Here is a 12,178-nt window from a genome sequence, read left to right on the forward strand (position 1 = left end):
ATCTACATTGATGCATTATTGTCACCCAAAGTCCATAGTTTACATCAGGGATTACTCTTGGTATTATATGGTCTGTGGGTTGTGGCAAATGTACAATGACATGTATCTATCATTAGAGTATCATAAAGAATAGTTTCACTGTCCTAAAAACAGCTGTACTCTGCCTATTCAGTTTTCTTGCCCTCCTAACCCCTGGAAATCACTAATCTTTTTACTGTCTTCATAGTTTTGCCTTTTCCATATGGCTACAATCATATAATATGCTGCCTTTTCAGGTTGGCTTTTTTTTAGAGAGGGAGAAAATGTGCACGCACAAGCGGGGTGGGGAGGTGGGGAGGGGCAGAGGGAGAAGTGAGAGAGAGAATCTTAAGCAGGCTCCACACTCAGTGTGGAGCCTGAGGCAGGGCTCAATCTCACAACCCTAGGATCATGACCTGAACCAAAATCAAGAGTCAGAAGCTTAATCGACTGAGCCACCCAGGCACACCTCAGATTGATTTTTTCACTTAGTAATATGCATTTAAGCTTCTTCCATGTCTTTTCATGGCTTGATAGCTCGTTTCCTTTTAGTGCTGAATAATATTCCACTGTCTGATTTACCAAAGTTTATTTATCCATTCACCTACTGAAGGATACCTTGGTTACTTCTAAGTTTGGGCAATTATGAATAAAGCTGCTATAAACATCCCTGTATAGTTTTTTATGGACATAAATTTTCAATTAATTTGAGTAAATACCAAGTGGCATGTTTCCTGGATTTTATGGTAAGAGTATGTTTAGTTTTGTAAGAACTTGCCAAACTCTCTTTCAAAGTGGCTGTACCATTTTGCATTCCCACTAGCAATGAATGAAAGTTCCTGTTGCTCCACATCCTTGCCAGGATTTCATGTTGTCAGTGCTTTGGATTTTGGGCCATTCTGATAGGTGTGTGAGTGGTATCCAATTTTTTTTAATTCATAATTCCCTAATGATATATGATGTTGAACATCTTTTCATGCTTACTTGCCATCTGTATGTTTCATTGGTGAGATATCTGTTCAGGTCTTCAGGCTTTTTTTATGATGTTTGTGTTCTCACTATTGAATTTAAGGGTTCTATGTAGATTTTAGCTAAGAGTCCTTTATCAGATGTGTGTTTTGCAAATATTTTTCCCAGTCTGAGGTTCATCTTCTTATTCTCTTGACATTGTCTTTCACAGAGCAAAATTTTTAGTTTGAATGAAGTCCATCTTATCAGGTATTTCCTTAATGGATCATGCCTCTGGTGTTGTATCTGAAAAATCATCACTGTACCCAAAGTCATTTAGGTTTTCCTCCTATGATATCTTCCAGGAGTTTTCCAGTTTTGTGTTTTATATTCAGGTCTGTGATCCATTTTGAGTTAAATTTTGTGGGGGGTAAAAGTCTGTGTATATATTAATTTGTTTTGCATATGGATGTCTAGTTATTCCAGCACTATTTGTTGAAGAGATTAACTCTGCTCCATTGTATTGTCTTCGCGGTGTTGTCAAAGATCAGTTGACTATATTTACGTGTGTCTATTTTTGGGCTTTCTATTCTGTTCCATTGATCTGTTTGTCTGTTCTTTCACTGATACCACACTATCTTGACTACTGTAGCTTTATAGTAAGTGTTATAGTTGAGTAGAGCCAGTCCTTCAACTTTGTTCTACTCCTTCAATATTGAGCTGGTTATTCTGGATCTTTTGCCATTCCATATAAACTTTAGAATCAGTTTGTCAATATACACAAAATAACTTGCTGGAATTTTGTTTGGGATTTCATTTAATATATATATCAAATTAGGAAAAACTGATAACTTGAAAATATTTAGTCTCCCTACCCATGAACATGGAATAGATTCCATTTATTTATTTCTTGATATCGTTCATCAGAGTTTTTGGTTTTCTTCACATATATCTTGTACATATTTTGTAAAATATTATGCCTGTTTCATTTTGGGATGCAAGAGTAGATGGTACTGTGTTTTTTCCTCCAGTTTTATTGAGGTATACTTGACATACAACACTTTTTAAGTTTAAGATGTGATCATTTGATACATGTATATATTGTGAAATGTTTATCATAACAAGGTTAGTTTACACATCCTTCACATTGCATAATTACCATTTTAATGTTGCTGTTGTTTTATGGTAAGCACATTAAAGAACTATGTTCATAGAAACTTTCAAGTGTACAATATAGTTTTGATAACTATACACAATATATTATAATTAGGTCCCTGGAACTTTTCTTATAATTGAATGTCTGTACCCTATAAACAACATCTCCCCATTTTCCCTACCCCTAAGCCCCGGTAACCTCCATTCTGCTCTGTTTCTATGAGTTTGATGGTTTTAGATTCCATGTATAAGTGAGAGCATACGGTATTTGCTTTCTTTTGCCTGATGTATTTCACTTAGCATAATGCCCTGAAGGTCCATTCATGTTGTTGCAAATGGCAAGGATTTCCTTATATTTTACAGCTGAATAATAATCTATTGTATATATACCACATCTTTTTTATCCATTTGTCAATGGACTCTTAGGTTGTTTCTATGTCTTGGCTACTGTGAATAATGCTGTAATGAACACTGGAGTACAGATATCTCATTGAGCTACTAATTTCATCTTCTTTGGATATAGACCCAAAAGTGGGATATTTGGATCATATGCACTTCTATTTTTAATTTTTTTTAGGAAACTCCATACTGTTTTCCATAATGATTATACCAATTTATATTTCCACCAACAATGCACCAGTGTTCCCTTTTCTCTATAACCTCACCAGCATTTATCTATGTCTTTTTGATAATAGCCATTGTAACAGGTATGAGGTGATATTGCATTGTGATTTTGATTTGCATTTCACTGATTAATTATGTGGAACACCTTTTCACATACCTGTTGGCTATTTGAATATCTTCTTTGGAAAAATGTCTATTCAGACCATTTGTCCATTTTTTATTTGGATTATTTGGGGTTTTTTGGTCTTGTGTTACATGAGTTCCTTATATATTGGATTTTAACCACTTACCAGATGTGTGGTTTGCAAATATTTACCCCCATCATAGGTTGCCTTTTCATTGAGTTGATCACTTCTCTTGCTGTGCAGAAACTCTTTAAAAATTTTTTATTTAAATTCAGTTTAATTAACATGTACTCTATTATTAGTTTCAGAGGTAGAATTCAGTGATTAATCAGTTGCATACAGCACCCTGTGCTCATTACTTCAAGTGCCCTCCTTAATGCCCATCACACAGTATCCCATCCCCCACCCACCTCCCCTCCAGCAACGTTCAGTTTGTTCCCTACAGTTAAAAGTGTCTTAGGGGCGCCTGGGTGGCTCAGTCCTTAAGCGTCTGCCTTCAACTCAGGGCATGATCCCAGCGTTCTGGAATCGAGTTCCGCATCAGGCTCCTCCACTGGGAGCCTGCTTCTTCCTCTCACACTACCCTTGTTTATGTTCTCTCTCTCATTGGCTGTCTCTCTGTCAAATAAAAAATAAAATCTTTTTTTTTAAAGTGTCTTACAGTTTGCCTCCCTCACTGTTTTCCTCTTATTTTATGTTTCCTTCCCTTCCCCTGCGTTCATCCGTTTTTTTTCTTAAATTCCACATGAGTGAAATCATATGGTATTATTTTTCTCCGACTGACTTATTTTGTTTAGCATAATACCATCTAGTTCCATCCACTCTGTTGCAAATGACATTTCATTCTTTTTGATGGCTGAGTTATANCTTATTTTGTTTAGCATAATACCATCTAGTTCCATCCACTCTGTTGCAAATGACATTTCATTCTTTTTGATGTCTGAGTTATATATATCTATATCTATCTATATCTATATCTATATCTATATCTATCTATAATCTATCTATCACCTCTTCTTTATCCATTCATCTGTTAATGGACATCTAAGCTCTTTCCATATTTTGGGAATTATGTGCATTGCTGCCGTTAACATTGGGGTGTGAAGAAGCTTTTTTACTTTATGTAGCCCTACTTGTTGATTTTTGCTTTTGTTGTTTGTGCATTTGGTATCATATCCAAAATGTTATTGCTAAGACCAATGTCAATAAGCTTTTTCCCTATATTTTCTTTTAGGAGTTTTATGGTTTCAGGTCTTACATTTAATTTTAAATGAATTTTGAGTAAATTTTTGTTAGTGGTATAAGATAGGGATCCAATTTCATTCTTTCGCATGTACACACCAATTTTCCAAGCACCACTTATTGAAGAGACTAACCTCTCCCCATTCTTGGCTCCCTTGTCAAATATTAGTTGACCATATTTGCATGGGTTTTTTTCTGGGCTCTTGACAATGTTCCATTGGTCTATGTGTCTGTTTTTATGCCAGTACCATACCATTTGATTACTATGGCTTTGTGATATAGTTTGAAATCAGAAAATGTGATGCCTCCAGTTTTGTTCTTTCTCAGGATTGATTTGGCTTTTCAGGATCTTTTGTGGTTCTAAACCAATTTGACGATTGTTTCTTCTCTTTCTGTAAAAAATGCCATTGGATTCTTGATGGGGATTGTACTGAGTCTATGGTTGGCTATGGGCATTATGGACATTATGACAATATTAATTCATCCAGTCTGTTAACACAAGATATATTTCCATTTATTTGTCTTCTTTAATTTTTTTCATCAATATTGTGTAATTTTCAGTGTACAGATTTTTAACTTCCTTGGTTAGATTTATTCCTAAGTATTTTATTATTTTTGATGCTATTGTAAGTAGGATTTTTTTAAAATTTTCTTTTAAGATAGTCATTGTTAGTGTATAGAAATGTAACTGATTTTTGTATGTTCATTTTGTACCCTGAAATATAACTGAATTTTTAAATTAGATCTAACAGTTTTTAGGAGGTGTCTTTAGGATTTTCTACATCTAAAATCATGTCACCTACAAACAATTTTACATCTTTTTGTTCCGATTCAGATGACTTCTATTTCCTTTCTCTGCCTAATTTCTCTGGTAGGATTTCCAGTACTGTGTTGGATAGGAGTCGTGTGAGTAGGCATCCTTGTGTTGTTCCTGATCTTAGAGGAAAAGCTTTTAGTCTTTTACTATGAAGTATGATGTTTGCTTTGGGCTTGTCACATATGACCTTTATTCTGTTCAGGTTTGTTTCTTCTATACCAAATTTGTTTATATTTTTTATTATGAAAGGATGTTGAATTTTGTCAAATGCTTTCTGGGCACCCATTGAGATGATGATATGATTTTTATCTTTCATTCTATTAATGCAATGTATCACATTTATTGATTTGCATATTTTGAATTATCCTTGCATCTCAGTGTTGAATCCCACTTGATTCTGGAGTATGATCTTTTTAATGTGAATTCAGTTTGCTAGTATTTTGTTAAGAATTTTTGCATCTGTGCTTATCAGTGTAGTTTTATTTTCTTGTAGTGACCTCATCTGCCTTTAGTATCAGGGTAATGCTGGCCTTATAAAATGAATTCTTGAAAATTTTAAAAGAGTTTGAGAAGGATTGGCATTAATTATCCTTTAAATGTTTGGTAAAATTTAAGTGAAACCATCTTGCCTTGGACTTTTCTTTTTTGGGAGGTTTTTGATTACCAATTCAATTTCCTTGCTCATAATTGGTCTGTTAAGATTTTCTGTTTTTCATGATTCATTCTTGGTAGGTGATAGTTTCTAGGACTTATTCCATTTTCTAGGTTGTCCAATTTGTTGATTTATAGGTGTTCATAGTAGTCTGTAACGATCCTTTGTATTTCTGTGTTACCAGTTGTAACGTCTCTTCTTTCATTTATAATGTTATTTATTTGGGTCCTCTCTTTATTTTGGTTAGTCTACCTAAGGGTTTGTCAATTTTGTTTATTTATTCAAAAAACTATTTTTTAGTTTTATTAATCTTTTCTATTGTGTTGTTCTCTGTTTCATTCATTTTTTAATAATAATTTTTATTATGTTATGTTAGTCACCATACAGTATATCCTTAGTTTTTGATGTAGTGCTCCATGATTCATTATTTGCTTATAACACCCAGTGCACCATGCAATACGTGCCCTCCTTAATAACCATCACCGGCCTATCCCATTCCCCCCACTCCCTCCCCTCTGAAGCCCTCAGTTTGTTTCCCAGAGTCCATAGTCTCTCATGGTTCATTCCCCCTTCTATTTACCCCCCTTTCTTCTTCCCTTTCTTCTCCTACCGATCTTCATTTCTGATCTAATCTTTATTATTTCATTCCTTCTACTAACTTTGGCTTTAGTTTCTTCTTTTTTTTCTACTTCCTTAAGGTTTATAGTTAGGTTGTTTATTTGAGATGTTTTTATTTTCTTGACATATGCATTTATCGCTATAAAATTCCTTCTTAGAACTGCTTTTGCTATATCCCAGAAGTTTTGGTATATTTCCATTTTTGTCTGTCTCAAGGTATTTTTAAATTTTCCCTTTTGTTTTCTCTGGTTCATTGGTGTTTCAGGAGTGTGTTGTTTAACTGCTATGTAAATTTTCCTCCTGTTATTAATTTCTAATTTTATATCATTGTGATCAGAAAAGATAATGGGTATGATTTCAACCTTCTCTAATTTGCTAACACTTGTTTTGTGAGCCAACATGCTCTATCCTGGAAAATGTTCCATGTGTACTTGAAAATAACGTATATTCAGCTTCTATTGAATGGGATGTTCTGTATATATGTTAGGTTCATTTGGTCTATGGTCTTTTTCAAATCCACTGCTTCCTTATTGATTTTCTGTCTGCATGACTTATCCACTGCTGAGTAAGGTGTTTAAGTATCCAATTATTATTGTATCTCTGTTTACTTTTCCTTTTATTTCTGTTACTATTTGCTCTCTTTTTTCTTAGTTAGCTACCTAAAGAGTTATTGATTTTACCGATCTTGCAAAAAAAACCACTTTTGTTTCTACTGATTCTTTTGTATTGACTTCCTGTTTTTAATTTTATTTATTTCTGTTCTAATTCTATTATTTGTTTTTTTCCTGCTCATTTTGGATTTAATTTGCTCTTCTTTTATGATTTTTTATTATATTATGTTAGCCACCATACAGTACATCCCCGGTTTCTGATGTAAAGTTCGATGATTCATTAGTTGCGTATAATACCCAGTGCACCATGCAATACGTGCCCTCCTTACTACCCATCACCGGTCTATCCCATTCCCCCACCCCCCTCCCCTCTGAGGCCCTCAGTTTGCTTCTCATAGTCCATAGTCTCTCATGTTTCATTCCCCCTTCTGATTACCCCCCTTCTTTTTCTATTTGTCTAAACTAGAAGCTTAGATGATTGATTTTAGATGTTTATTTTCTGATGTATACATTCAATGCTATAAGTTTCCCTCTAAGCACTGCTTCTGCTGCATCCCACAAATTTTGATAAATTGTGTTTTCATTTTCACTCAATTAAAAATATTTGTGGGGACACCTGGGTGGTGCAGTCAGTTAAGTGTTAAACTCTTGTTTTCGGCTCAGGTCCTGGGCTTAAGCTCTGCATCAGGCTCCATGCTCAGCATGGAAGTCTGCTGAAGTTTCTTTCCCTCTCTCTCTCTCTCTGCCCCTCCCCCATGCTCTCTCTCTCTCAAATAAATAAATCTTTTCAAAAATATATGTAAATTTCACTTTAGATTTTTTAGTTTAATCCATGCGTTATTTAGAAGTGTGTTGCTTAATTTCCAAGTATTTGAGGGATTTTCTAGCTGTCTTTTTATTATTGATTTCTAGTTTAATTTCACTGTGGTCTGAAAGAAGACATTGTTTGAGTTTTAGATGTTCTAGTGTTTTATGGCCCAGCCCAGAATGTGATCTATCTTGTTGAATGTTTCATGTGCATTTGAGAAGAATGTGTACTCAGGTGTTATTGAATAAACTAATTTATATATGTCCATTATATCTAGTTGATTGATAGTATGATTGAGTTCTCCTTTTTTTTTTTAATTTTCTGTCTGCTGGATCTGTCCAGGAGAGGAGTACTGAACTCTTCAAACTTTATAGTGGATTAATCTACTTTTCCTTACATTTCTATCAGATTTTGCCTCACAGTTTTTGATGGCTCACTTTTTAGATGCATACATGTTAAGGATTGTTATGTATTTTTGGAGAATTAACCTTTTCATCATTATATAATATCCTTCTTTATCCTTGATAATTTTCTGCTTTGTTTGAAATTCATATAGCTACTCCTACTTTCTTTTGATTAGGGTTAGCATGTATATCTTTCTCCAGCTACTTACTTTTAATCTATGAGTCTTTATATTTAAATTGGATTTATTATAAACAAAATGTAGTTGGGTCTTGTTTTTTAATCCACCATGACCGTCTCTTTCAGTTGGTATGTTTAGAACATTGATATTTAAGGTGGTGATTGATGCCATTGGATTAATATCTACCGTATTGTTATTGTTTTCTATTTCTTGCCCTTGTTCTTTGTTCCTACTATTGTCTTCCACACTTTCTCTGCCTTTTGTAGTTTTGAGCATTATATATGACTTCATTTTCTCTTTTTTCTTAGTATATCAATTGTAGTTTTTTTTTTACTTTATTTAGTGGCGNTCCTACTATTGTCTTCCACACTTTCTCTGCCTTTTGTAGTTTTGAGCATTATATATGACTTCATTTTCTCTTCTTTCTTAGTATATCAATTGTAGTTTTTTTTGACTTTATTTAGTGGCGGTCCTAAAGTTTACAATATACATTTACAATAAATCCAAGACCAATTTCAAATAAAACTATACCACTTCATTGGTAGTACAAGTACCTTAAAATAACAAAATACTCCTAATTCATTCCTCCCATCCCTTGTATCATTGCTGTCATTCATTTCACTTATACATACATATACATAAGCAAATATATGTACGTAAGCATACAAAATTGAATCATTGTTGCTACTATTTTTGAACAAACTTATTTTTTATAACAATTAAGGATAAGAAAAAATAAAGTTTTCATTTTGCCTTCATTCATTCATTCTCTGATATTCTTTCTTTTTTTTTTAATGATTTTTTATTATATTATGTTAGTCACCATACAGTACATCCCCGGTTTCCGATGTAAAGTTCGATGATTCATTAGTTGCGTATAACACTCAGTGCACCATGCAATACGTGCCCTCCTTACTACCCATCACCGGTCTATCCCATTCCCCCACCCCCCTCCCCTCTGAGGCCCTCAGTTTGTTTCTCATAGTCCATAGTCTGATATTCTTTCTTTATGTAGATCTGAGTTTCTGACCTGTATCATTCTCCTCTTTAAAGAAATTCTTTTAGGGCAGTCTACTGGCAATAAATTCCCTCAATTTTCTTTGAGAAAGTCTTTATTCTCCTTCACTTTTGAAGGATAATTTCATGGGGTACAAAATTCTGTTTTTTCTTCCTCTCAACACTTCAATATTTTATTCTATTCTCTTCTTGTTTGCATGGTTTCTGAGAAGTCAGTTGTAATTCTTATCTTTGTTCCTCTATAGGTAAATTGTTTTACACCCTCTGGCCTCTTTCAAAATTTTTTGTCTTTGACTTCCAAAGTTTGAAAATGATATGTCTAAGTGTAACGTTTTGGGGAAGGCATTGCATTCGCCTTATTAGTGTTTGCTGAGGCTTTCTGGATCTTTACTTTGGTGTCTGACATTAATTTGGGAGAAATTCTAAGTCATTATTGCTACAAATATTGCTTCTTTTCCTTTCTTTCTTCTCCTGGTATTCCCATTAATGTATATATTACACCTTTTGTAATTGTCACACAGTTCTTGGACATTCTGTTCTGGGTTTTTTTTTCAAGTTTTTTCTTTGTTTTTCAGTTTTGGAAGCTTGAAAGTCTCTATTGTTATATCCTCAAACTCGATCTCAGAGATTCTTCCATAGGCCTGTTTAGTCCACTAATGAGGCTATCAAAAACATTCATTATTTCTGTTACAGTGCTTTTGATATCTAACATTTCTATTTGATTCTTTCTTAGAATTTCTATTTCTCTGCTTACATTACCCATTTTTGCATGTTAACTACATTTTCCATTAAAGTCTTTGGCATATTAATCATAGATATTTTTAAAAATTCTTGTGCTGATAATTCTAACATTACTGCCATATCTGACTTTAGTTCTGATGCTTGTTCAGTGTCTTCAAACTGTGTTTTTTACCTTTTAGTATGTTTCATAATTTTTCGTTTGAAAGTAAACTTGGAGTACTAGGCAAAAGAAACTGCAGTAAATAAGATTTTAATAATGTAGTGGTAAACTGTCAGGAGAGGGGAATTGTTCTACAGTTCTATGATTAGGTTTCAGTCTTTTGAAGACCCTATGACTGTGGACTGTGAAGTTCACCAGTGCTTCCCAGACTTTTTTCTTCTCCCCTTAGGTGGGACAGGATGGCTGGAGGGGGCTGGAGTTGTGTATTTCCCTTCCCCTGTGTGGAAAACTAGAGGGGCTAACACTGGTTATTTCACTTTTCCCAGGTAGGTTAGACTTTGATAAAACCCCAGGAGGTTAGGATCTGGTAAAATAGTTTCTCCTGAGGGCAGGACTTGTTAAGAAGAATAAAATGCTCTGGCGTATTTCACAGTCATTTCTTTTCCTCTCCAGCTAGAAGCACAAGGGAATTTTCCTCCTTTATCCACTGTGAGACTCAAATTGAACTCTTGGAGGTAAAACTCATAAAAATGTGGGCTCTCCTATGATTGGCTACCCTGGAATTTTTAACTCTTAGAGTTATCTATATTGAGCTTCCAGCAATTTGGCAATTATAGTTCAGATTTTTTTTTTTTACTCAGTAGTGGCTCTCATGGAGGTTTTTACTCCAGTAAACTGTGATTCTCTGGATCCTCCATGTATCTCTCCATCTTGGGAGGCAGTGGTTTGCCCTTTGACCTCATTTCATTGCCACACCTAAGAAGAGTTATTGATATTTTTTAGTTTGTTCAGCTTTTTACTTGTTAAAATCAAGTGACAACTTCTAAACTCCTTAAATGCCAGACTGGAAACTGGAAATAAAGCTGGAAATTTTAGGTACAAAACTGTTGTCTTTTGGGCCCTCCAGGCCCACCATGTATCTCCTGTACCAGCTGAGTCCATAGGTAAAGCCACACCAATACCCACCCCCCACCAACACTACCAAGCATCCAAAATACTCATAGGCCCTTGTATGTGTCTGAATTCTTCAGAACATACTCAGATTTGAATATCAGCTATGTGTCCATTTGCTTTTTTGCTGAAGGAGACAGTTCCATGTGTTTGGCACCTCTGTGATTGTTTATAATTTATGGTACAACTTTTATGCAGTTACTATTCTGATCTCCTTCAGAGTTTTATGAAATAGCATTACAGTCTTTTGGGAGAATTTTTTCATTTTTAGAAATTATAGTTCGTAAAGGAAACAATTTTGAAAGAAGTGATTGCTAACAAATCCTCCATGCACTCATGACACATCTCCAGAAATTGGCTTACTTTAGATTTGAGCTCATTTTTGGTAGGAGAGATGGAGGTGGAAGGAAAGCAGAAGGTTTAGGAGGTGCCAGAGAGGAGGCTGAAGAAAACCCAATGTGAGGAGGAAGCTAGAAAGAATCCTAAATGAGCCAAGCAATGTTGTCTTGAGAACTATTGACAAAGCATAAAGACTTTAAAAATTTCTTTTTTAAGCCCTTATTTCTTTTTTTCCAAGTTTTTATTTAAAATGCAGTGAGTTAATATACAGTGCAATATTAGTTTCAGGTGTAGAATTTAGTGATTCATCACTTACATACAACACCCGGTGCTCATCACAGCAAGTGCCCTCCTTAATACCCATCACTTGTTTAACCCATTCCTTCCCCCCCACCTCCCTTTATTTCTTAAAGATATGACAATACATTAGATTATTAAATCCAAAGACACACACCTTATTTTTCTCTTTTATCCCTTTAGGGAGGATATTTATCAGATGGTCAAGTTTAAAATTTGCATACTATCTCTTCCAAATTTTGAAAATGCTAGCTTCATTTAAAAAATGTATTTGCTTTGAATTATGTAATAAATTTAATATCTGTGAAAAATCTTTTCATGGTTTTTGTTATTTTATTATAAGTACCATACTAGAGTTTTCTTCTTCTAAATTAACTTTGCTTCATTTCTTCTTTATCAAAGCTGATTTATTATGGCTATTTAATGAGGAAATGTGAAGGTGGGATGGAGAAGTCATAGACATTTGAAAAAA

Source organism: Ailuropoda melanoleuca, chromosome X (genome assembly GCF_002007445.2).
Source record: "Ailuropoda melanoleuca isolate Jingjing chromosome X, ASM200744v2, whole genome shotgun sequence".
Lineage (NCBI taxonomy): Eukaryota > Metazoa > Chordata > Mammalia > Carnivora > Ursidae > Ailuropoda > Ailuropoda melanoleuca.